This window comes from Magnolia sinica, chromosome 9 (genome assembly GCF_029962835.1).
Source record: "Magnolia sinica isolate HGM2019 chromosome 9, MsV1, whole genome shotgun sequence".
Classification (NCBI taxonomy): Eukaryota; Viridiplantae; Streptophyta; class Magnoliopsida; order Magnoliales; family Magnoliaceae; genus Magnolia; species Magnolia sinica.
The window spans coordinates 77,437,547-77,460,747 of NC_080581.1; the positions used below are offsets into that span (position 1 = coordinate 77,437,547).

A 23,201-nucleotide genomic window follows, 5' to 3' on the forward strand; every position below is an offset into this window, starting at 1 on the left:
CACAGATAAATTATAGATCATATAGTGTGCACAATAGAAAATGTGTCTAAAGCACCTTCAGTACTGTCAACCACTCAACTAGGTCAGCTCTAGTAAAACCTTTCAAACTGTTTGCCCCGTCATTTGAAGAGGTGGCTGCAAGTCAGCCACACATCAACAACACATAAGATCATCAACTGAAGAAAATGAGATGAGAGAGAACCTGAGGCTGAAACTGGGATCACTATTATTCCAAATCATAAGCCTCATGGCTTCCTCTACCCCAAGATATTTTATCCAACGTCTAACCATCCACTGGATAACAGAAAATTGACCATGGGCACCTCTATAATCTATAATAATTAATTGACATGACAATTCATCGCCACAACCAGTTTCATGTGATCATCACATGGAAACTCGTTAAAATGCCATTGCAACAAACATGTAGGAATTAGGAAATCTGGGACATGGTTAAGGCCGCACAACCATGATCACACCCAGGACAGTAATCAGGCCAATCCAGTAATCAGGTGGGACACAAGTGTAAGTTGAATCAGAACGTGATGACTCTTATTTAAATCATGTGTTGTTTTCATATAGGTTATTCCCCTGATGAGAAACAGACCTGATTTGCGTGCCAGGAGATCTTCATGATATGGAGCATATGTAACACACGGCTCGAATGTCCTATACATATACACATGCAATGTATGCATTGGAGAAGGTTGCAAGCAACATTTCAGTTGCAGATGATGAGTCCTCATCTAACATTATTCTGCCTTGTTATATTTACAACTATAGTAAAAAGTGAAAGTTCTTCGGTTTACACATAAAGAAATCAGGCTTTGATATTACAGATAGAATGCTACATAGAGTCAAAGATACACACTTGTGGTGAAGCATGATTCAGAGCATTTTTAATGATATAAAGACAGCTTTGCCATAGAAACACACGTGGCAAATGTCTGTGCTGACTGGCACCCATGATCTGGTTGGCCACAATATGGGTAAACTATGGGCATAACCATTTTTCAACAATTTTGACCACCAAATTAAAGTTTTGCCCACTGAACATGTACAGTTGCTTGGCTAGATACCATTGCTTTTCGGGTCCACAAAATCGATAAGCTGATCACCATGCGCAGGCACCACATGTAAATTGGACATATTCTGATGTACACTTCACAGAACTCCATGAAGCATGCTACCATGGTAGAATTCCTCAATAATAAATATTAGCGAATGAAAATGTGAAAAACCTTCTCCCTGAAGTAAAATTTTTAGAAAATAAATAAATAAGAGAAGGTACAATGACAAACATACCACCGGATGTGAATAAATAGTTGCCAGAGAGCGTGCTTTTGCACGTTCATCACCCTCCAGTTTGGGTAGTGGAAGTGAGTTTTTTTTCCTGAATCAATAGATACAAAAGGGTTAAGGCATTCAAATGAAGCTGGTTTCTAGTGCGAGTGACCCATTGATTTGATGTGATGTAGCACCCCATGAAACACTCTCGACCCAACTTTTACCTTGATTCAAAACTTTGGTGGACTATGAAAAAACGAAACACTTTCTCACTTGATTTGCCTCTTGTCATGGCCTACCAAAGTTTTGAATCGGGGTAAAAGTTGGGTCCTAAGTGCTTCATGGGGTGCTGCATCACATGGACAATTTAAATTTTGGGCTCATGTTATAAGAGATGAGTTCTCAAAAAGTTATAGCGGCCGTGTGAAGGTGATTATTCCTCCCTCTATATATTTCCCATGAGGTCAAGCTATGTGGGCCCCATCATGATGTGTGTCAAACATCAACACCGTACATTTTATAAGTCCCTTTAGGTTATGGAATATCCCAAGAATAAGGCATATGCAGAACTCAGGTGGGCCATACCATCTAAAACCATATGAAGACATGCCTAAAATACATAAAAACACTTGATGGGGCCCACTTGAGTTTTGGATGCGGCTGAAACTTAGTTTGACCTCTCATTGAAGTGGGACACACACAATGGCTGGGCTGGATTTGTGAACCACATCTCGGTGGCTCTAATAAATGATTGTGAATGTTTTAATGAGAGGGTAACCTTTGTCAACTGTTGTATGTGGTGTGGCCCACCCAAATCATGGATTAACTTGATTTTTAAACCCGTGGCCCACCATGGAATAGTGCATCTAGCTGATGGGGTAGATTTTCGACACACATCTGGGGCCCACACGTCTCGACCTCACCTCATGGGATGTTCTCATGAGGTCGTCCTCCTGGTACCATTTCTTATGCCGTCGACCTCATGGAAACTTCCCATGAGGTCTGAGCTGTGTGGGCCCATTGTGATGCGTGTCAAACATCAATACTATCAACCAGATGCACCATTCCATGGTGGGCCTCTGGCTTAAAAATCAAGTCAATCCATGGCTTGTGTGGGCCACACCACATACAAAAGTTGAGAGGGGTTACCCTCCCATTAAAACATTCATAATCATTTGTTGGGCCCATAATTTAAAGGGGACCCATCAAATGCACGGTGTTGATGTTCGACACACATCATGGTAGGGCCCACACAACTCAACCTCATAGGTAGTTCCCATGAGCTCAACCGCATAGAGCCATTTCCCATATATATATATATATATATATATATATATATATATATATATATATATATATATATATATATATATATATAGTTTTTATATCAAATGAGCGTCCTGTTCACACAGTAACTTAGTTTAAGACCAACGTTTCGGCACATAGTGATTATATGTTCCGGCCCCTAAAATCTTCCCGTCGTCTTGTAAGAGGATGCCGAAAAGGTTATTTGCCCCTGGGGGCACGTCTGCAAAATTCCCTCCCATATCTATGTACTACGAGGCTCAGGTATTCAACATGCATCAAGCAAACACGTATTAGAGCACGAGAGGTGAAGCTGCGGCTCTAGCAAATCTCTATCACAACTCATGTTGCAATAGCCACATGTGTTCATACGTTTTAAATTGGCACGTGTTGAGGCTGCTAACTGACGACTCTGCTTCTATACTACACTACACGAGTGTGAGTGTGGCATGCACATAAAATTCCAACCCCTCAAGCAGTGGGACCCACTGAAAATTGGTCATATTTCCAAAAACAGATTAATGAATTTTGTTATATTGAAATTGGACCTATTACTAGTTGCCTCATTTACGGATGATCAGATGTCATGCAACATCAACTTATGTCCATCTACCCACTTTGGACGCTTTGGATTGGAGCTACATGCCACGTGCAGCAGCGGAGACCTTGTTTGATAGGATTTTGGTAGATTGAATATTTCAACCTTTTGCTATTGAGGCTTTTATTTACATCCTACAAAGTGAGACTTGTCATATGAACGGATTGGATCATTGGAAAATGACCCGGTTTATCAAATAATGATTTCATAGTATGCAGAACATCACAACAACATCTACTTCGAAATTGTTTTTCAGAAATGATATTAGATGCAACAGGAGTATCTCAACATGCATCCATTTCTTTCCTGTCAACTTGTTACTTGTACATGTTGTTGATCAGTGAAAAAGGTGGGCCTCACCTGCTGTGAAAATCAATCCTATCCATTCATTCGATGGGTCACACCAGCATCCTGAGGCTGGGCTTATTTTCACACCATGTGATTGTCATGCCATGTTCCACCTTAGTCCCAGCTCACCGTATATACTAACACGTTGTCATGAAAGGAATGCCTACATATGAAGTTCGTATACAACCGTTGCATGCGTTTTTTTATTTAATTTATTTACGAGTCTGCTAAATCTTAATCAGTTCAGTAGTACAAAATGCAGGTCCGTCGAATGCTTTAATTAAAGAGAGATGCTCCACCCGGAGAATTAAAAATTACAGTGCTCCTGCTTGCATAGGTTCCCTTTGACAGTTCAATCGATCAATCTGAACCGTCTGTTATGTCGGCCATGAAAAAATATTATTACTGATCTTTTGATTGCTCATCCATGATATGGCTTTATTTTCTATCTATTTTCCACGGCATGGATGGGATGACTATGATTGACTAACATAAGCAATTCTTTAGAATAATAAGCAATTGTCTAAGTGTTGTGACTTTTGTGAACAATCTTCACCTTCCATATTGAAGCCCGTTGATCAAATGGGTAATATTTGTCTAAGTGTTGTGACATTTACTTGTTGACCATGAAATGTATGATGGAAACAATGAACGGTCTGGATCAATGAATAGGACTGTCTAAGTGCCCCAATATAATTGAGAGCACTGTAATTTAGTGTGATATGGGACTACTCGAGCATCTATCTATCTATTAAAGCCTCTATATTTCAGTTAGCTACCTAAACGGTATTTCAGGAACTTCTAAAAATATAATTGGCCTTGGGCAGCCTCCCTCTTTATGTGGGCTGCACGCGCCTCAACTCGCAATGAATATGGACGAGCCTAAGGGGAGTGGATTGAGTGTGACGAGGGCATAGAGATGTGTGGCCCCATATATATGTCTTTATTTCATTTGTTTTGAAAGATGATAAAATTCTAAAAATAGGTAGATCCAAAATTCATGTGGGCCATATCATACAAAACAGTGGTGATTCTATGAACCGTTTGGATGGCATCTAAATATCATGGTCAGCTTCAGCTCCAGAAATATTCTACTGTTTTGTTGATGGGGTACACTTGAGTTTTATAACTGTCAATTTTTAGAATCCTATTATATTTTAGTCTTTTGAAACAGATGAATGGAGTGGATTTGTCACAAACATCTAGAGGTGTACACGAATTGAGCTAGCTCGGTTAGCTCACTTGACTTGACTCGAAAAAGCTTGACTCGGTTCGAAGCTGAGTTCAAGCCGAGTCGAGCTGATTTTTTGAGCTCGAAAATAAGTTCGAGCTGGCCCCAACTCGAATTGAACTCGGATCGAACCAGTTTGGTGATTCGGTTACTTTGATATTGATGTTTCTCACCAAGAGTTTGATGAAACGACTCAAAGAAGGATGACTGGTGGCAAGGAAGGTATGTATATGAAACCAACACTCTTTTTTTTTTTTTTTTTATGTTGCTTAGAAGGTGTTTGATAAAATACTTGTAAAACCATTGCTGATGTCTCACATACAGTGAGATTTTGAAGGTGCAGTCCAGGTGTTTGTGAAAATGCTACAATGGCAAACTCTGCTCGATCTTGGCTCGAACTCGGCTCGAATTGGCCCGAGCTGCTGACCAAACCAAGCTGAGCTAACCAGTCAGGCCCAAGGACTGAGCTGAGCCAAGTTCGAGCTGAGGTCAGCTAGTGGCCAAGCCGATTCGAGCTAAGGCCAGATCGACTTGGTTCGACTCGATGTACACCCCTACAAACATCTATTTCAACTCCACAACCTCAGGCACGGAGATATCTCTATGCATTGCATGCCCACACCACCGGCAATATGCTTCTCTAATTAGCTAGTGTTGCCAGCACCGCCCCAACTATGGTGTATGATATGTTGGGAGTTGTAGGGTCACCTTTATGTATATGTTTTATATAAGTACATCCATTCTTCCTGCTCAATTTTAGGCATCACTCTCCTTTATAAAAAGAGGGGGGGTGGTGGTTCTAAAGCTCAAGTGGACCATGCTATTGAATACAGTGGTGATTGAACAATCACCATTGAAAACGGACCATGCTATTGAATACAGTGGTGATTGAACAATCACCATTGAAAACTTCTTGGGACCCACAAAAGTTTTGCATTGCTGATATTTGTATTTTTCCTTCATCCCCATGTAGGGGTATACATGAACTGAGCTAGCTCGGTTAGCTCGCTCGACTCGACTCAAAAAAGCTCGATTCGACTCGGTTCGAAGCTGAGTTCAAGCCGAATCAAGCTGATTTTTTTAGCTCGAAAATGTGTTCGAGCCAAGTTTAAGCAGCCCCCAGCTAAACTCGACTCGGATCGAACCAATTCGGTGACTCGGTTACTTTGCCATTGATGTTGATCACCAACTGTTTAATAAAATGACTCAACGAAATGTGGTTGGTGGCAAGGAAGGTTTGGCTTTGGGTGGGGGGGTTTGAATACCTGAGAGTTTCATAGCACAATTCCTGATCTGCAGGTCCCATATATGTTGGACCATGTACCTATAACCATTTACTCCAATAACATTGAAACTTAGATTCCTCTATATATGCATCCTTGAAAAGAGGAGAATCATCAGCACTACTACCATAAGAACAAATACCACTAATACTCAGCCCACTGCTACTGTTACATCCTCTTCCATCTCAATTAGTTGCTTCCTTTGTGATCTTTGCCAGCATGTAGCTTACCAAACTGTCGATCTTCTTGTCTCCGTTTGGAGGACCCAAGTAAGAATCCCCACAAAAAATCGAAGAACACTGGTCAGTATCTTTCTGCGGGGCCGTTGTCCACAACATCTTCACTTTTCCACCTTCCATCACATCCAGTTCACCAAGGTCCCCACTGCATCTGTCTATCAACGCCATCTACTCGTTGGCGTCTAAGAAGATCACCCAGTTAGAGAAGACAATAAGGTAGATAGTGTCGTCGCCAACATCGAACACTTCAGTGCAGCTCAAGTTCCTACCGAAACCATCAATGGAAGTTTATTCCTGTAAAACCATTGCCTCTATTTGTAAAACAATGGGATTTTGAAGTTGCAATTCAGGTGTTTGTGGAAATGCCTCAATGGCGAACTCGTCTTGATCTTGGCTCGAACTTAACCCGAGCTAGCCTGAGCTGCTGACCAAACTGAGCCGAGCTGGCCAGTTAGGCTCGAGGATTGAGCCGAGCCGAGTTCGAGCTGAGGTCAGCCAGGGTTCGAGCAGAGTCGAGCTGAGGCCAGCTCGACTCGGTTCGACTCGATGTACACCCCTATCCCACGGCTCGACTCGGTTTGACTCGATGTACACCCCTATCCCACGGCTCGACTCGGTTCGAGTTGATGTACACCCCTGTCCCCATGTGTATAACCTTATTAACAGGTTAGATTTCAAATAAACATTACAGTCAACCATAGGAAGGTTTTGACTGCTTCTTGTGTTATGGTCCACTTGAGCTTCCCAAACAAGATGGATAAAGTGGATATAAAACACATACATCAGATGAGCTCCACAGCTCCCAACACATCGACACATCACACAACACTGTTATGGGTAAAAGTGTTTTGGTTTTTTTTTTTTCACACGCACCTGACACACACACCCACGTAGTGGAATTTCACCACCTATGGGTCTCGAACACAAAACCTGGTGTTGAAACTCCAGAGTCTACCACTGCAGTATGGACTCGAACCCAAGTTAGGGGTAAACGTTGGCAACACCACCACACGTTGGTAACCCTGGCTAGTGGTCAGTGCTCAATGAGCCCACAATCATTTATCTGCTTCATCTATGCCGTGCTTTCATTTTTTTTTTCTTCAAAACATTACAATAGATATAAATCTGAAGTGGACCATAAAGTGTTGATTCAACGCCCACCATTAAGAACTTCTTGGGGGCACAAAAGTTTTAGATCAAGCTGATATTTATTTTTTCCCTTGATACAGGGTTTAGGTCTGTATGACCTGATCAGCAGGTTGGATGTAGTGTAAACATTACAATGGACCTTAGTTTTAATAGCGGACATTCAATCACTAATGTTTTCTCATGGTGTGGTCCACCTGGGATTTAGATCTACCTTTTTTATCTTTTTTCTTTTTTAATCAAAACCTAAATTGATATCTAAAAATAGATGGCCGGCGTGGATAAAACATATACATTATGGTGGGGCTCACAGATCACTGACCACTAGCGACCTGGCTAGTATCAGCGTAATTAGCCAAATCGCGGCCGGACTAACCATGCCTAGTCACACATAAGGCGTACCTACAATAAACCCAGCTGCGCTTGGGGAAATGTACATGAGATCCATACCGTCCATCAGGTGAGCTACCGTATTTTCTCCGTGAACAAATACCAGGCTAATCCAAGACCTAGGTGCTGCACCATAGACAACGGTGTGATATCATGACTAAAACATTAAAATTCATGTTGTGTGGCCCACATGAGTCTTAGAATGTTCTAATTTTGATAGAATCCACTCATCTGTTGTTTCATGCCAGATTAGTAGATTGGATGTCATGTACACACGACAATCGACACCACATACAATTTGCTTGATTTAACGGTGGGACTTACCATCTCAAATGTTGTCGCCCACCTGAGTTTTGAATTTGCCTGGCTTTTGGGCCTCAGTCAAAACACAGGATGGCACACCTAATGGATGGGGTGGATCTCATCCAAATGAAGTCATTGATCCACTTTAGCAAATGGTCACACCCCCACATGAGGTTGTGGCAGAGAAATGAATGGCTAGAAATCCAGCACGTGGTTCTCATTGTTAACGGACGGTGATTTTCTGGCCCAGGTATCCTGGATCTATGCAGTGGGGGGCCTGGGGGCTCACTTGATATACGAGCTTTCACTTAGGCCGTACATCGCATACCACCTGAATATGTGTATGTAACAACCCATTTTTTTTAATGGGAACCAACCCTACCGTCTGCTTGTGTGTGGCCCACCTAAGTTTTGGATCAACCTTATTTTTTACTTTATATCTTCTCTTGGCCAGGTCGAGATGATGGACGGAATAAATTTATATTATCGTTAGTGTGACCCACCATATCTTTAAAATAATAATAATTATATTTTCCGCATGTCGACTAAACCACTTTCTCCATTCTTTCTTTCATTTCATATGGTAATAGGAAGAGAGAAAAAAAATGAAGGAAACAATCAAATCAAAAATAGAGAGAGGAAGAGAGAGAGAGTTCTTTACATCAAGAGAGAGAGATTAAAGCGGGGCCAAATCATCAGACTTTTAAGATAGGTGATCTTATCCTGAAGTTTATCATTTTCAGTTATTTATTATGCTTATTTAATCCAAATTTTTTATAGGAATATTATTGTCAGTTAATTATTATGTAGGGAATCCTACTCATTTATGAATTTATATTTTATAAATTTCTAATATTTAATTTTGAAATAATATATATATATATATATATATATATATATATATATATATATATATATATTAATATTAAAATTAAAATGAGTTATTCCTAAATTTTAAAATTCATTTATATAAAGATAAATTATTAAAAATAGAATATGGTCAATTAAGTTATGAATTTTTTAGTCAGATGTAATATAGTATATGCAGATAGATTTTATTATTTTATATCAGAATTATTTAATTTAACTCAGAATTATTTTTAGTAAAAAAAAAAGAATTAATAACTTAAATTAAAATTTTAAGCCTTGTTTAATATATGTACTTAATTTCATAAGTAATAATTAATTTAATTAAATTAATCTAGATTAAGTGAAATTTCAGATATTAAAATGATTTGTTAATTTAATTTAAAGTAAAGTGGTTACAATTAAATTGTTAACAAGCAGTTAAATGAGTTTTTTTTTTTTTTTTTTTAGAGTTTGAGAATTAATATTAATTATATTAATTGAAAATTAAAATTTATTATTATTATTATTATTATTATTATCGTAAGAATTAAATTAATGTAAATCTAAATTTAAGGTGACTTTGAAAGCTTTAAAAATAATTAATTATAATTCAAAATTTTAATTATTTGGTAAGTATTATGAACTCTGACTTATATAATTTCTTAAATTAATTAAGTTGAAATTTAATATGATATTAATTCAAACTTCTAACCATTATTCTAATTTAAACTCTAGTTTAAGTTATAAAAATAAATAATAATAGTAATAATAATAATTTAAATATAAGGTACAACTAAACTTTTATAAATTAATAAATAGGAATTTAAATTTCAAATAAAATAAATTATTTACATTGCAAATAAGTAAATAAATTCAAATTTTAAATTTTGAGACAAAAATTGGTATTTTAGCATTTTTAGGAGTTCTTGTAAATTTTCCAACACTATTACAGAAATCAACAATTTTAGAACCTAAATTTTAATAACATCAAATTTATATACCTCGTATAGAACCTACATTATAGTCTAGAAATTTGATTTATTAAATTATTATTTATTTATTTTTGTTGATTTTAGAATTGTTCATATTATTCATGCTTCTGTATTGATTATTTAATTGTGAGAAAAAAAATAGTTGTATTAGCAAGTAGGGCGATTGTGTCTCTTGGGTGAAAAACCCTAAAGCTAGCAAGTAGAGCAATTATGTCCCTTTGGTGAGAGACTCTAAAACCAGCAAGTAGAGCAATTATGTCCCTTGGGTGAAAGACCCTAAAACCCACTGGATCCTTTAGAGTCTCCTTTATGTATGGCGTATGAGTACAATTGTGTTCGCGGACATACGTCAGAGGTACAACTGGAGCAGTAGTCTGACCAGCTAACGTATAAATGGGTCCATCACCATGAGGTACCAGTGCGTGGGCGTTAATGCAATGTGACCATCCACTTAGGTACGGTGTTGTAAGAAATGATATAAATGTTATGAGTATTCATAGAAATATCACATACACCGCATTTTCACAATTCTGTTATTAAATTTCATTATTTGTATTCTATTTTCCTTCATTTTTATAAAAATAATATTATTTGAACATGTTAAAATTTGGGTAAGAAATGACCCTACTGGACTGTTATGCTCATCCTACTAAAAAAGATGCACAAGTGTGGAGCTGAAATACTACGAGCAAGCGGGCCTCTACAATTAGCTTTATTTTCTAGAAAATTATTTTTAGTTTTAATTCAATTTAATTTTCTTTTTTCTGTTATTTAGGTTTAATTTATGTTCAAATTTCGATATAAAAAGGAAAACTACCAAAAGAATTGAATTTAATAAACATTTCGGCTATATTTTCTTTTAAATGACATTGAATGTTGATTGAATCAACTGGATTATAATAAATGTCATTATATTATAACTCACGAACTTTGGAATTTGGGTCCTAAAGACCTTATTCGGAACTCGAATTTCGGGGCGTGACAATGTACGAGTCCTACTTTTGCCTCAATGATATTATGATGTGGCCAGCCTTAAATGGACATCTGGTGTTGAATTTGGACCTCTTACTGGTTGTCTCATTTATCAACCATCAGATGCCATCCACCATCAGCTTGGTCCATCTACAGTGAGACCCACCCATTGGACGCTTTGGATTGGAGGTACGTGTCATGCATGCAGCGGTGGAAGCCCCATTGATACACCAGCTTAGTAGTTTATTCGTAAAATTAAAAGTACATACTAAAAAGTGGCATACACACGTGTATATTCTGGTTCTCTTATGCTTGTGGGGCCCTCTTGATGGTAGGCCTGATCTTTGGGCAAGTAAATATTCAGGTCCACTTGATGAATGGTCTCAATCTCCATGCATTGGTCACGTGGTCACCACCGTAACAAAAAGGTCCAGGACCGTTAGGTTCATCGCGGCTGCTATCAGACGCAATTGTTATTGACACTGCCGGTGGCGAACGGTTCTCTGTTAGCCCCACAACAATGTATTTGTTTTATCCACGCCGTCCATCCACTTTGGATCTTTAATTTAGGGCATGAGCCTAAGAATGAGTTAGATCCAAATCTCAAGTGGACCACACCACACGACAACACTAGTGATTGAACGGCCACCATTAAAAGTTTCTTAGGGCCCACCATAATGTTTCTTTTTTTATCAAACCTTTTGATTAGGTCACAAAGACCTGGATGAACGGAAAACACAAATATCAGCTTGATCAAAAACTTTTGTGGGCCCTAATTTTTTTTAATGGTAGGCATTTAATCGCCACTATTTCCTGTAATGTGGGCCACCTTAGATTTGGATCTGCCTCATTTTTGAGCTCATGCCCTGAAATAAGCTGGAAAAAATGGATGGACAGCGTGGATAAAGCACATACATCATGGTGGGACCCACAGAGCACCGTCCAATGTCAACTCGCTACTACAGTGTCAGTAGTCAATCTGCGTCCGTTGTGATCCTTCATGCCGCCTCTTATTGAAGAAGTGACCCATTGATTCGACGGCCATGCGCACTGATTAGATAAAGTCAGCTAACGTATAATTTCATTTTTGAGTATTTTAGTTAAAATTACTCATTTGATTGACTGGAATCTGATATTAATTCTACATTTTCAATTGGTTGTGACATTTCAATCACACATAACATATTTGTATGGGAATCTAGACCATCCAAATCACTACCACAACTGTGATGCAGCATTACGAAAGAACTTCAAGAGAGAAGGTAATTTTACCATCTTATTTTCTCAAAATTGGACCACTCACTGTTTTACATCTAACCATCCATTTGATAGTCATTAATTAGATGGCTAAGATTGCTTCATCAGAGTAATTTTAGAGATATTCTCCATTAACAATGGGATCACAATTTTAATGGCCCGAAAATCACTATATCAGTGCCATGGCCACATTGAGAAGGATGGATCACCACCATTATAGTGCAAAACTACCGTAGGAGTCACATAACAGAAAAAAGACTCCGGCAGAGTGTGAGCAATGATACACAGGCACTTAGAAATTGCAAACATGACAAATAAATAATTCAAATTAAACCGACCAAATTGAAGTTTAGGCGAAAAAAATAAAAAGATACACTGCTCATATTTTAATAAACAAGTGTGGACGAATCAGAGATGGGTATTGCTTAAACAATCTGATTGGACTGTAACTAAGAAACAACCAGTTTTAATAATTTAGGGAATTTCATTCCATTTATTTTATTCCAGGTGTACAATTTCTACGCTGAGCATCAAGTATCATATTCTGCCAAAGTGTCAGACAACTTGTCTCTTTTTCTTTCTCAGGAAAACTGTGATACTCTGGCATACTGTTATGGATGATACATATTCATTTTGAAGTTACCACATTCATGACATACAATTAACCAAAAATAAATTATTCATATGGGTATTAGTTTATATATCATGAACCAAAATTGAAGCATATATCTGATTATCAGAATGGTGGAAATTTATTGTACCGTTATAAATGAAAACTATATATCCAATGGTCCTAATTCAACAAACAGGTGTCTAAGTTAAAGGAATATGATTTTAGAGATGTGACGAATTAACCATATTTCCAAATTTTAGTCAATTTAATAAGTATTCATGTATATGCTATGTTTACAATTTTCAAAGTGTTTGTGTATCAAAGTGGTAAACCCTACCAATGTGCCTCTTTTACCTTGTCCTGGATCTTCAACATGTTTCTTTGGAGAAGAAGATAAGGAAGAGGACCCTTGTTCTTGCTTGGGTGGTAGACTTCGGGGAGTTTCAACACCCGGTCAAGGGTTTGAGTATCCATAGGTGGTGAAAGCCCACTATGGCGTGAGTGTGTGGGGGTGTGTGTGCGTGTGTTTAAAAAAATAAAAATTAGAAGACAGAAGAGAGAGCCACACGCAAATATAACTCTCCTAGCATTTTGGTTTGAAGGTTGGTAGATGGACAGAACAGAACGAGACGGGACAGATTCAGGGGTGTCAATGGACCAGAGTCATTTAAGTAAAATCTTTTACATAAAGAAAATGAACATATTTGTTTAATTCAGAATTTTTGTTATATATTCTAGCCTACGGTCGGCCCATCACATGAATAGTATGGCTCACAGAGCCATGGGCCCCAACATACCCCGCATATTGTTTTATCAGCTTGAGCAAGTGATCCACACCTCCATGATCAAACGGTCACCACATTAAGCTTTGCCAAGCTCACAAGCGTGTACAAGGCAGGTCATGAACATTAGTAGTAGGGTGGCTAATATGCGCAATAGCCAAGACGTGATCCATCAGGTAGGTATAACCTTGTAGAAATTCTGGCCCATTCCGCGGGGGTCCCCAATGTTAGAAACAGTTCAACAGCTAAGAAAACTTCAGACAAGTTTTCTCATCGGCACATGAATAATGAATGAGACAGGTTTTTAGGTCCCAGACCTAAATGTTGGTGTGGCATCTAATGGTTGGACTGAATTTCCTATAATTATCACAGTGGACTCTATAAAAATCAAAATTGCAACTCTCTCTGTCTCAGCTGATTTCTTTTGATAGGGCCACTTGAATAACGTCAGCTCAATCTTTTAGTCCTATGCCTAACATGAGATTAGGCATCTAATCAATGGGGTGGGTTTCCCATAAACATCGAGGTGGGCCTGTAAAAAAATAAGATAAGGGTAAGCGTCCCTGCCCAGCTGTTAAAAAACAGAAATCAGGCTAATATTTTTAAAAGAAGGAATAATTTATGAAAGGCACTCTTATTTTTTTACGCACCCATTATGATGGGTTTGTTACATCTACTCCGACCATTAGATGTGTATTTATAGATTAGATCTAGGTCCAAAACGTTAGGCTGAACCTTAACTCAGGCAGACCACATCAAAGGAAACAATTGGCAATGAGAGGTCCCGTTTTATTTTTAGACGGTGAGAATTATGTGAAATCCACTCTAAATATTAGATATCACACCAATTTATGCCTGAGGCACAAAAATCAGCATGTGAGGATAGACTAAGGGAAATAGTTTAGAAGGTGAGTGTTGTTTTATATACTTATTCCAATCACTTCGGCCACTTGAATATTAGAGAAGATTGATTTATGGACCCTATGTCTAACCTGAGGTGACGTACCTGATGGTTTGAGGTGGAAATTTTTTTTCTCATATGGACACACACCAGAGTGGGTAATCAAACCCATGACCTTAGTGTTGAAACTCTTGTGAGTCTACCACTAAGCCATGAATAAGGACCCATCCAAGGTGGATTTAACATAAACATCACTATGGCCTCAATCGAGCCACTCCCCAACCACAGCCCCTTTGCTTGTCCCTCCCACCTGGCTCCAAATCTATGGGAAGGTACTCCAATGGGGTAGCTTATGGAAAACCTTCTTGAAAAGAGTATTGGAATGCAAATTTCATATTATGCGTTTAGGTTCTTTTTGTAAAATTTCCTCATTATTTAAGAAAATTTTCTGAAACTTATATACTTAATATGAAATTTATAAAATACTACCTCGTTAATACGGAACTTATATTTTGTCATCTTGTTAAAAATGGTTTACAAAAAGCTATCTCATTAATTAATATAATTATCATTCCACACTATCATTAATGCTACCTTACCAGCAAATGGGTGGGTGATGTTTATGTAAAACTCACCTCGTCCACAAGGTGCACCACCCCATGTTAGGCCAATGACCCAAAAATTAGCTCCATTCACCGCATGTTAGGCCAATAACCCAAAAATTAGATCCATCCGTGAATCAAGTGGGCCAAATGATAGGAAACAATATATAAGACAAGGCTTATCCTCTAAACTATTTCCATTAGTGTGGCCCATGTGAATCATGCATAGGTATGATATTTTTGCCATATACATAAATTTTTGTGCAGAATCTAATGGTTGGAGTGGATTTAAATAATTCTCATGGTGAGCTATACAAAAATCAAGGGTCAACATCTCTAGGATAACTATTTCCTTTGGTGTCACCCAGAATCAATCCTATATATCTTTATGTCTTTGGGCCTAATATTGGACTAAATATCTAATGGTTGGAGTAGATCTTACATAAACACCGATGGTGGGTCTGTTAAAACTAATAGTGACATCCCATACAATTCTCCCTCTTAAATAATCTCTGTACCATTAAAGAGGGATGTAGGGACTTGATTTTTAGTGAGGCTTATGGTGATGTTTACAAGAGATCTACTCTGATCATTAGATGTGTAATCCCAATTTAGGTGTAAAGCCAAAACATCAGTTTCTCTGGTAATTCAGGTGGGCCATGACAAAGAAAACAGTTGGCAGGGAGACATTCACCCTTGATTTTTTTAGGGACCGCTATGGTGACTATACAAAATCTACTCCATCCATTAGATACCACATAAAAATTCAAGACTAGGGCATAAAAATCAGCCCATCTGTATTTCAGGTGGACCATACCAACCCTTGATTTTATGTTGAATACACTCATCCTTTTTCAAATTTAGTAATGCAGCGGAACAAAATTGTACCATTGTCTTAGAGAAATGGTTCAGTGCTCTGACAGCACTATGAGTTGCCCCTAGTTGGATTTGGATACTTGGAAAGTCGATGCATTGATCTAAACTGTTCATTAACTGTACTTTTTGCATGGTAGCCCATGGAATGTGCTCTGAACTAACAGACAGTTTAGCTTGATTGATCTTGCTATCAAAGTGAATCCATGCAACTAGCTACCCTCTGAGTTAAGAGGTGATAATGGGCTCGGTTTGGACATAAGGCCTGGGCCTAGCCTGAACCGTGGTCCTAACACAGCATGTGGAAGCCTGAGCAGAAAAAAATAAAAAATAAAAAAAATAAAAGGCCAACCCAGCCCATGACAAGTCCATTTAGGGACTGTTTGGGACGTAAGTGACGATAAGCTACTTATCTTGGTTTCTTTTTGTTAATGAGATAAAAATGCAGCATGTTTGGTAAACAACCAACGTACTTATTAGTCAAAAAGTAGAAAGTCATGTTTGGTTTTTAGCAATACAAGTATTTATCCCTCTAGTATGCTAAGTCCTCGTTACATTCAGTGTCCATCATGTTGGGCCCACTTTTGATGTGGATTGTTTATTGTGTGGGTCCACCTGAGACTGGAGTCCTTCCAATTTTGGGTGGTACCATAATTCAAGCTACAAAAGAAAAGAACAGGAAAGAAAAAAGGAATGACCAACTTGGTCACACAACACATATAGCAACGATAGAGATTCTATTCTGTGTGGGTTTAAATCCCCACGATTTTTCTGTTGTGGGGTTTACTCGCTAGACCCTGGAGTGTTTCAACGATAGAGATTCTATTCTCATTGTTTTTTTAGTAGTGGGCCTCACTTAATTAGCTTAGATGGCTTGCACATTACAGTGGATCCCAGCCGTGGGCTCCATTTCACTAGACCTTAGGAGGCTATGGTACTGGTGGGCATCACATAAACAGGAAAACTGATGCATAGCATGGATATACAATATCGCGAGCTGGGCCATCGGTGCATGTGCAATGATGGGTGTCATTGCTTCCCGCTGTTAATGGGGAGGTTAATTTGATAGATAATATGGATTTCTCAAAATTATAGTGGGTCCCACTGTCTCACATGGTTAGACCCACACTCAAAAAGACCTGACAAAAGGGATGAAGAGTGATGATCTAACACATGGCAGGGTGGTACTTCAGAGAGAGAGGTTTCAGTGGTAGGTGCTTGGTCACCACCTAAGAACGGTGGGCCCATGTCTGAGATTTAAATCTGCAACAGTTTGGGCCTGAAAATGGGTGGACGATGTGAGAATCACATACATCAGCGGGGTCCACAAACTGGTGGCCCACTAGTGATACATTAAGTTAGTGTTAGTGCTCACGTCAACTGCTTCTATATACTCAGCAACAGGTTGGGTTGCAAATATCAACAACCTTCTGCGTGACCAACAAAAACAAAGAAAATTATATTCTTTTGGAAGAAAATAAATAAAACAGATTGAAATAAATAAGGTATAGTTTCTAAAAAGTTACTTATTCTAATTTAATAGTCAAACTAACTTAATTAAGAAAAGTAACTTAATGACTTACGTAAGTTTTAAAAAAGTTATTTATTTGGTAGTATCCAAATGAGCCCTTAATGTCATTTCCATTTAAATGATGGTTTAAAAATACATGTTTACTTCTCCACATCATGAAAATAGCATATGAACTAGAGCCAAACAACAACAATAAAATGTAGCACTTCACAGCCGTTGGATTTTGCTTTTATCCTGCTCAATATTTTAGGACCTAAACCGAATTAAGAACCTTTTTTTGTTAGCAGTTCATCCAACCATCGATTCAATCAGTTGAACCCTTGTTGAATGATTCCACTCTGAAAACTTTCCTATCTTAGAATCGTTAAATAGAAGTGTTTGGCAATAATTTACTCCTAACATTCGTACTTTGGGTGTCTAGTTTATGAGTAGATGTCATGGTTTTGTGACCATTGATAAGTCTAATTTTTATTTCCTTCAGTAAATAGATGACCTTCTAATTTTCATTTCCATAAGTAAATAGACTCCCCTGTTTCTCTCTCCGCCCCCGCACGACTCCACCTTCTTCTTCTATACAGTGCAAGAGCGCGAAGAGATCCATCAACTTCTATCGAGATCGAGAGACAGAGTCATTGGGCATTTGGAAGGAAAGCGCCGTTTGTGTCTCTCTCTCTCTCTCTCTCTCTGATGGCGATACCATGGCCGCTCACCTTCTTCACCTCCCCTCGCCCTCTCTCCACAGCCCCACCATCGTACGATCGCATTTCCTTACCCACCATCACCTTCCAACCATCTCAGCAAACTCCCTTTCCACTTCCCAACCTTCACTCCCCAACAAATCCCAACCCTTCATCACCACTCCCACAACCGACGGCTGAAAATCACAGCCGCTCACTTCAACTTCTCATTCCCACCGCTCATCTCTCCTCACGAATCACGATCATTGGGCATTCGGCCTCTGGTACTACTTGTCTACTTCCCACTCATCGATCCTGCCTTGATTCATTTCTCCTTTCCTCATTTTATTTTGAGATTTTGATTCAAAGATGTCTGTTTTGAAATGGGATCGGAAGGTCAGAGAAGACGAAAGTGCAGAGCGCGCTGAATGGCACCCTTGTCAACACTCTGGTGGCGCTCCCCACGACCAACCTCAGCATCATTGCTAGTTCATTTGCTGCTCTTCAGAGCAGATCTGTGTCACATCCTGCAGTCCATCGGGACACTGCTTTTGGTCTTCTTGCTTGGATCAGGTAACTCTCATTAGCGAATAGTAGGCTTTTGATAGTGCTTTACTTTGGAAATCTACCAAAATTGTATATGCCAGTGTGGCCCCACCATGAAGATCACCTCACGCACACATTAGGTTGGTACACTTGTCAGGTGGGCCACACATTTACATCAATTTTAGACTGTTGTCAAGTCTGATTTAAATCTCCAGTGCTTCTGTATTTTGTGGCCCACTTGTTTGGTGGACCAATTTGATTTTCATGTTAGGTGATCTTCATTGTTCGGTCCACAGTATGTAGAGTCTTGAATGTTCTAGGCATGACTCATTTGCATATGAACTAGGTTGGGGACTAAATCCATAAGTAAATTCTAAGAGGATAAGGTCTTTTATTAAATGTTTCTTTTATAATTAGAATTAAGGAGTCGGAAATGATTAAAAAGGGAAAGTAAAAACAATGATAAAAGAAGGGTAAAAGATAAGATCGAAGAATGTTTCAATGTTGCTACCTTTAAGGTTGCCCCATACTATTATTACTAAGATGTGTTATTCAGAATAGGATTACAGAATAACAGAAAACCGATGCTTAGTCTAAGAAAGCAGAAGAGATTTGCCACTTGAAATTCTTGATACATATTGGCTAATATGATATGAATTTGTCAATAATCTGCTGACCTCTACCAAAATAAAAGGTTTTGGATCTTCCAATCTGATGGAGATTTGTAGGACATCCTCCCATCTACAGTTCGGGCTCTAATCCTTTTATTTTAGATTACATCTTCTCTATGATTCTGGAAAGTTGCATTGCCATAGCTTTTATCATGACAATGAACCTTGAGTGAGCAAGCAAGCTCTAATTCAAATACCTTATGATATGTCATTGTAGCTATTGGCTCCAAGCCTGGTAGAAAATTCAAGTTTTTTTTTTTTTTTTTTTGCAGCTTACAGGGGAGTTGTTGGATCATGTAACTAGCTGGGATGTTGGAACATAATCTATTGTTGCAGTTTGATGTAGACCAATGTATTTGGAAAAGTTGCACCAGTCCTCTATCTAGACCAGTGTATTTGGATGTAAGCTATTGGAGATTGCAATTTGTTATTGATTGTGCTTAACAGATGAGTTTTATTTCTCTGGCCTACTGATCACAATCTACGATGGTAAACAACTTTTTGAATTTGATTGGGCTCACATGATAAGATCTTGCCTTGTATTGTTGTGGATGATTCACAAAGAACAACACTTAACAATTGGCCGATGCAAAAATGAAGAAATTTACAAAAGATGCTATCAAATTCAAAATGGATGACAGTATGTGGATTCATAATTTTGCATTTATGTTTTAATTGACACGAGCATAAAGTTTGAAGTTTACTGTTTTTCTTTGGTTTTTCTATGAATGAAGCATACCTTTAATGTCATGATGTTTGCTTTCCTGGCTTGAGGTATCGACCATTTGGGGGTACCATTTGCGGACGCTAACTAAAACCGGGCACTGGCAAAGGATCCCGAAAGCTAAAAGCACAAAATGGGTCCTGACAGCTAAAAGCACAAAATCCTAAGGTCCTTAAAGCTAAAAGCACAAAATCCTAATAATCTCTCTCTCTCTCTCTCTCTCTCTCTCTCTCTCTCTCGGGTTCATGCCCTAACAAAGTCTGGAAAAACAGATGGACGGAGTGGATTTCTCATAAACATCACAGTATGGATGGATTAGATCAATATCTCCGAAGAGATTTCTTGGCAGCTGACAAAGCTAAGATTCCTCTTGATATTGAACATTTTACAAAATTACCTTGAGGGAAGCATACTGCAAATTAAAAAAAAATCAAAAATCAAAAATAAATAAATAAAAATCAAAACATTTAAAAATGAATCATTCCAAAGAAATTTGGGATTACGTGGACCTCCACTAGCGAGAGAAAAAGCATTGCACCACCATTTGTAATGCCAACCTTTGAGGATGCAAATTCAAAGTTAGATTGGAAATTCATGTGGATATATAGGATTTGGATTTGGATATGGAGTAGGAATGGGAGTTCTTTTAAGGACTCTAACATTATTGGCAAAGGGAAGGAAAGAATACAATAACTTTATAGATAATTTGCTTTCATTTTTATTTTTTATTTTTTTCTCATGCAATATTTGCTCTAAAGTGATGACTATAAGTGGATTTAAGTTATGATTGTTCATGGCTCCTAGCTTGTCCAAGAAATGTTTAGGTATGTATGCCATTGGATTGAGATGGTTGGGTTTGTTTGGTTTAGCCTTGCTATTGTTTGGTTTTTTTTTTTCTTTGTCTGTCTAGGATCGTGAAGGGTTGTTTTCCATATTAATAAAATTACAGGTGATATACTCTCACCTTTCTGTAAAAAAGAATAAACGAAAAAAAGAAAGTGTCCTAACTGATGTGCACAAGTAAGGTATTTAGCTTACTTTTCTTGTGTCCAAATGCTTGACTCTACACACATGTTAACTAGCATAAAGGAAAAAGAAGAGTTGATTGATGTATCAAATATATGCCCAAATAGCTGTTGGTGGGTTACATATCATACTTTTGCTATCCCATTTACAATCTTATATCCATCAACTTTGGAGAGCTTTGCTAAGCCCATATACATGTGCAGCTCACGTACATGCAATAATGCCAGCATGGAACGATGAAGCCAAAATCCAATCCATCCATCAGAAAGTCATCACCATATTCATTCCCTAGCCCAAGAATCAGGTTGATCTACTTTTAAGTGGCCACATGCTTAGTGGACCAGATTTATTTTAGGAAAACATGTAAAAGGTCATACCAACCTAACGGATGGATTGGATCTCACACCTATATCCCATGTTACAACATGTGTTATGAGCTTATTGCATAGATACATGGGCTTAGTAAATGGGACCATTTGCAAATCATGGGCACTTTTCAGAAGGAACGTGCAAAAATAAAAGGTATCCGGGCTTTTCTCATAGTTTGGTACTCTGAATTTCATACCAACAGTAGGTTGCTCCCTTAAATTTCAGAATTTATATTGCTAAAGTGACTATGTATAAGACACCCATCCCTAGAAAGGTAGGTCCCAACCTAAAGATCATCAAGTGGGCCACACTTGTATGATTGATTTTTTTTTTTTTTTTTTTTTTTTTTTATTATTTTTTATTTTATCGCGTGCGCGCGCGCGTGCGCACACACACACACATATATAGTTTTCTACGGTGTTGCCAACCTGAAAAATGGATATGCATGATTTTTATGCATACCTTTAAGGTGGGCTTACAGCACAGTTCGAGCAACAATTGAGCTCCAAGCTCACTATTTTGTGGGCCTGACATCCAGTCCCCAAATTAGGTACATATGCCTGAAATTTTAGGGCATAAGGCCAAAATTCATCTCCATCCACAAATGAGTTGGGCCTAAACACAAGAAATAATGCAAGAGGGGACGCCAACCATAGGTTATGTGTGTGGCCTAAATGGTATGTATATTCTATCCAATCCATTCATTGAATTAGTCTAATCAGGATGAATAGATATTCAAAGAGTTATCTTGGTCCAAAACATATGCTGACCACACATTGTTAACTTAGAAAATTTAGGCATGATTTTATGTTATTACTAAGAGTCTAGCCTACAGGAGTTGTTTATGGGGTTGTTTGCAGCAAGTGCATGTCAAATAAGAAACTTGGTGGTCGAGATAGAATACAAGTGTAACAGGTAGAAGTCTTGTTTGTTTTGGTTTGAGAGCAGGATATATGCATTTGCCTTCGGCCGGGCTACTCGTATTAGTATCTTAAAATGACCAAAGCACCTCTGTCACATTACTGAAGCATCATACCTGTAAAACTAGTGGCTACACCACGTCAATCACTTGAAGAAAAAGTTAGAATAACCCAATACTAGGCGGGACATGCACATAGATTGAGTTGGACAACTGCCCATTCACTCAGTTCAACGGTAACCTACCGGATGAATAGACCGTTATAGTTTTCTTCCCTAATTTTTATGATGCATCTTGCCATTACCTCCAAATCCTTCTTTGCATTTTTTTCTTTGGGGTTTGAAATTTATTTTTAAATTCACTACAATAAAAATAACTTTTATCGGCGGTCAAAAGTGCCAGTAAAGATCAAAAATAGCATCGGAAAAAGCTTTATCGGTACTCAGACAAGTGCTGAAAAAAGGGTGCCTCGGCAAAAGTTTCATCGGTGCTCTTCATCATTTACCGGCACTTTTTCTGGCCACCGTGATTGAGTAGACTTTTTTGGCGCCCATTCTCCTTTTTCCGACGCATCTTCTAGCCACTGGTAATCACTGAAAAAACGTCTAGAAAAGCTAAAAAAGTGCTGGCAAAAGTCTGTCCAAACACCGATAATCTTCTTCTAAAGCACTGTTGCTTGGCCACCAGTAAAAAGCACCTAGGAACATTAAAAACGTCAGTAAAAGTTTGTCCTAGTGTCGATAAATGTCTTCCACGGCACAACAAAG

At 38.3% G+C, this 23,201-nt stretch overlaps 1 protein-coding gene and 1 long non-coding RNA gene across 4 annotated transcripts in view; one reads left to right on the top strand and one right to left on the bottom strand.

Annotated features, from left to right (window-relative positions):
- The window catches only part of LOC131255756 (uncharacterized), a 100,109-nt gene extending 98,664 nt beyond the window's left edge, over nt 1-1,445 (bottom strand). For all 3 annotated transcript variants that reach the window (XM_058256561.1, XM_058256563.1, XM_058256562.1), the window contains exons 1-2: nt 1,306-1,445; nt 56-135 (exon numbers count right to left, since the gene is read on the bottom strand). The gene's annotated coding sequence lies outside the window, so the exon portion shown is untranslated. The remainder of the gene's footprint in view (nt 1-55; nt 136-1,305) is intronic.
- Nucleotides 1-20,147, top strand: part of LOC131255759 (uncharacterized) — a 56,155-nt gene extending 36,008 nt beyond the window's left edge. Inside the window, exon 3 of the long non-coding RNA XR_009176377.1 lies at nt 19,669-20,147. This is a non-coding gene — a long non-coding RNA (uncharacterized LOC131255759). The remainder of the gene's footprint in view (nt 1-19,668) is intronic.
- Nucleotides 20,148-23,201: the final 3,054 nt, after the last annotated feature.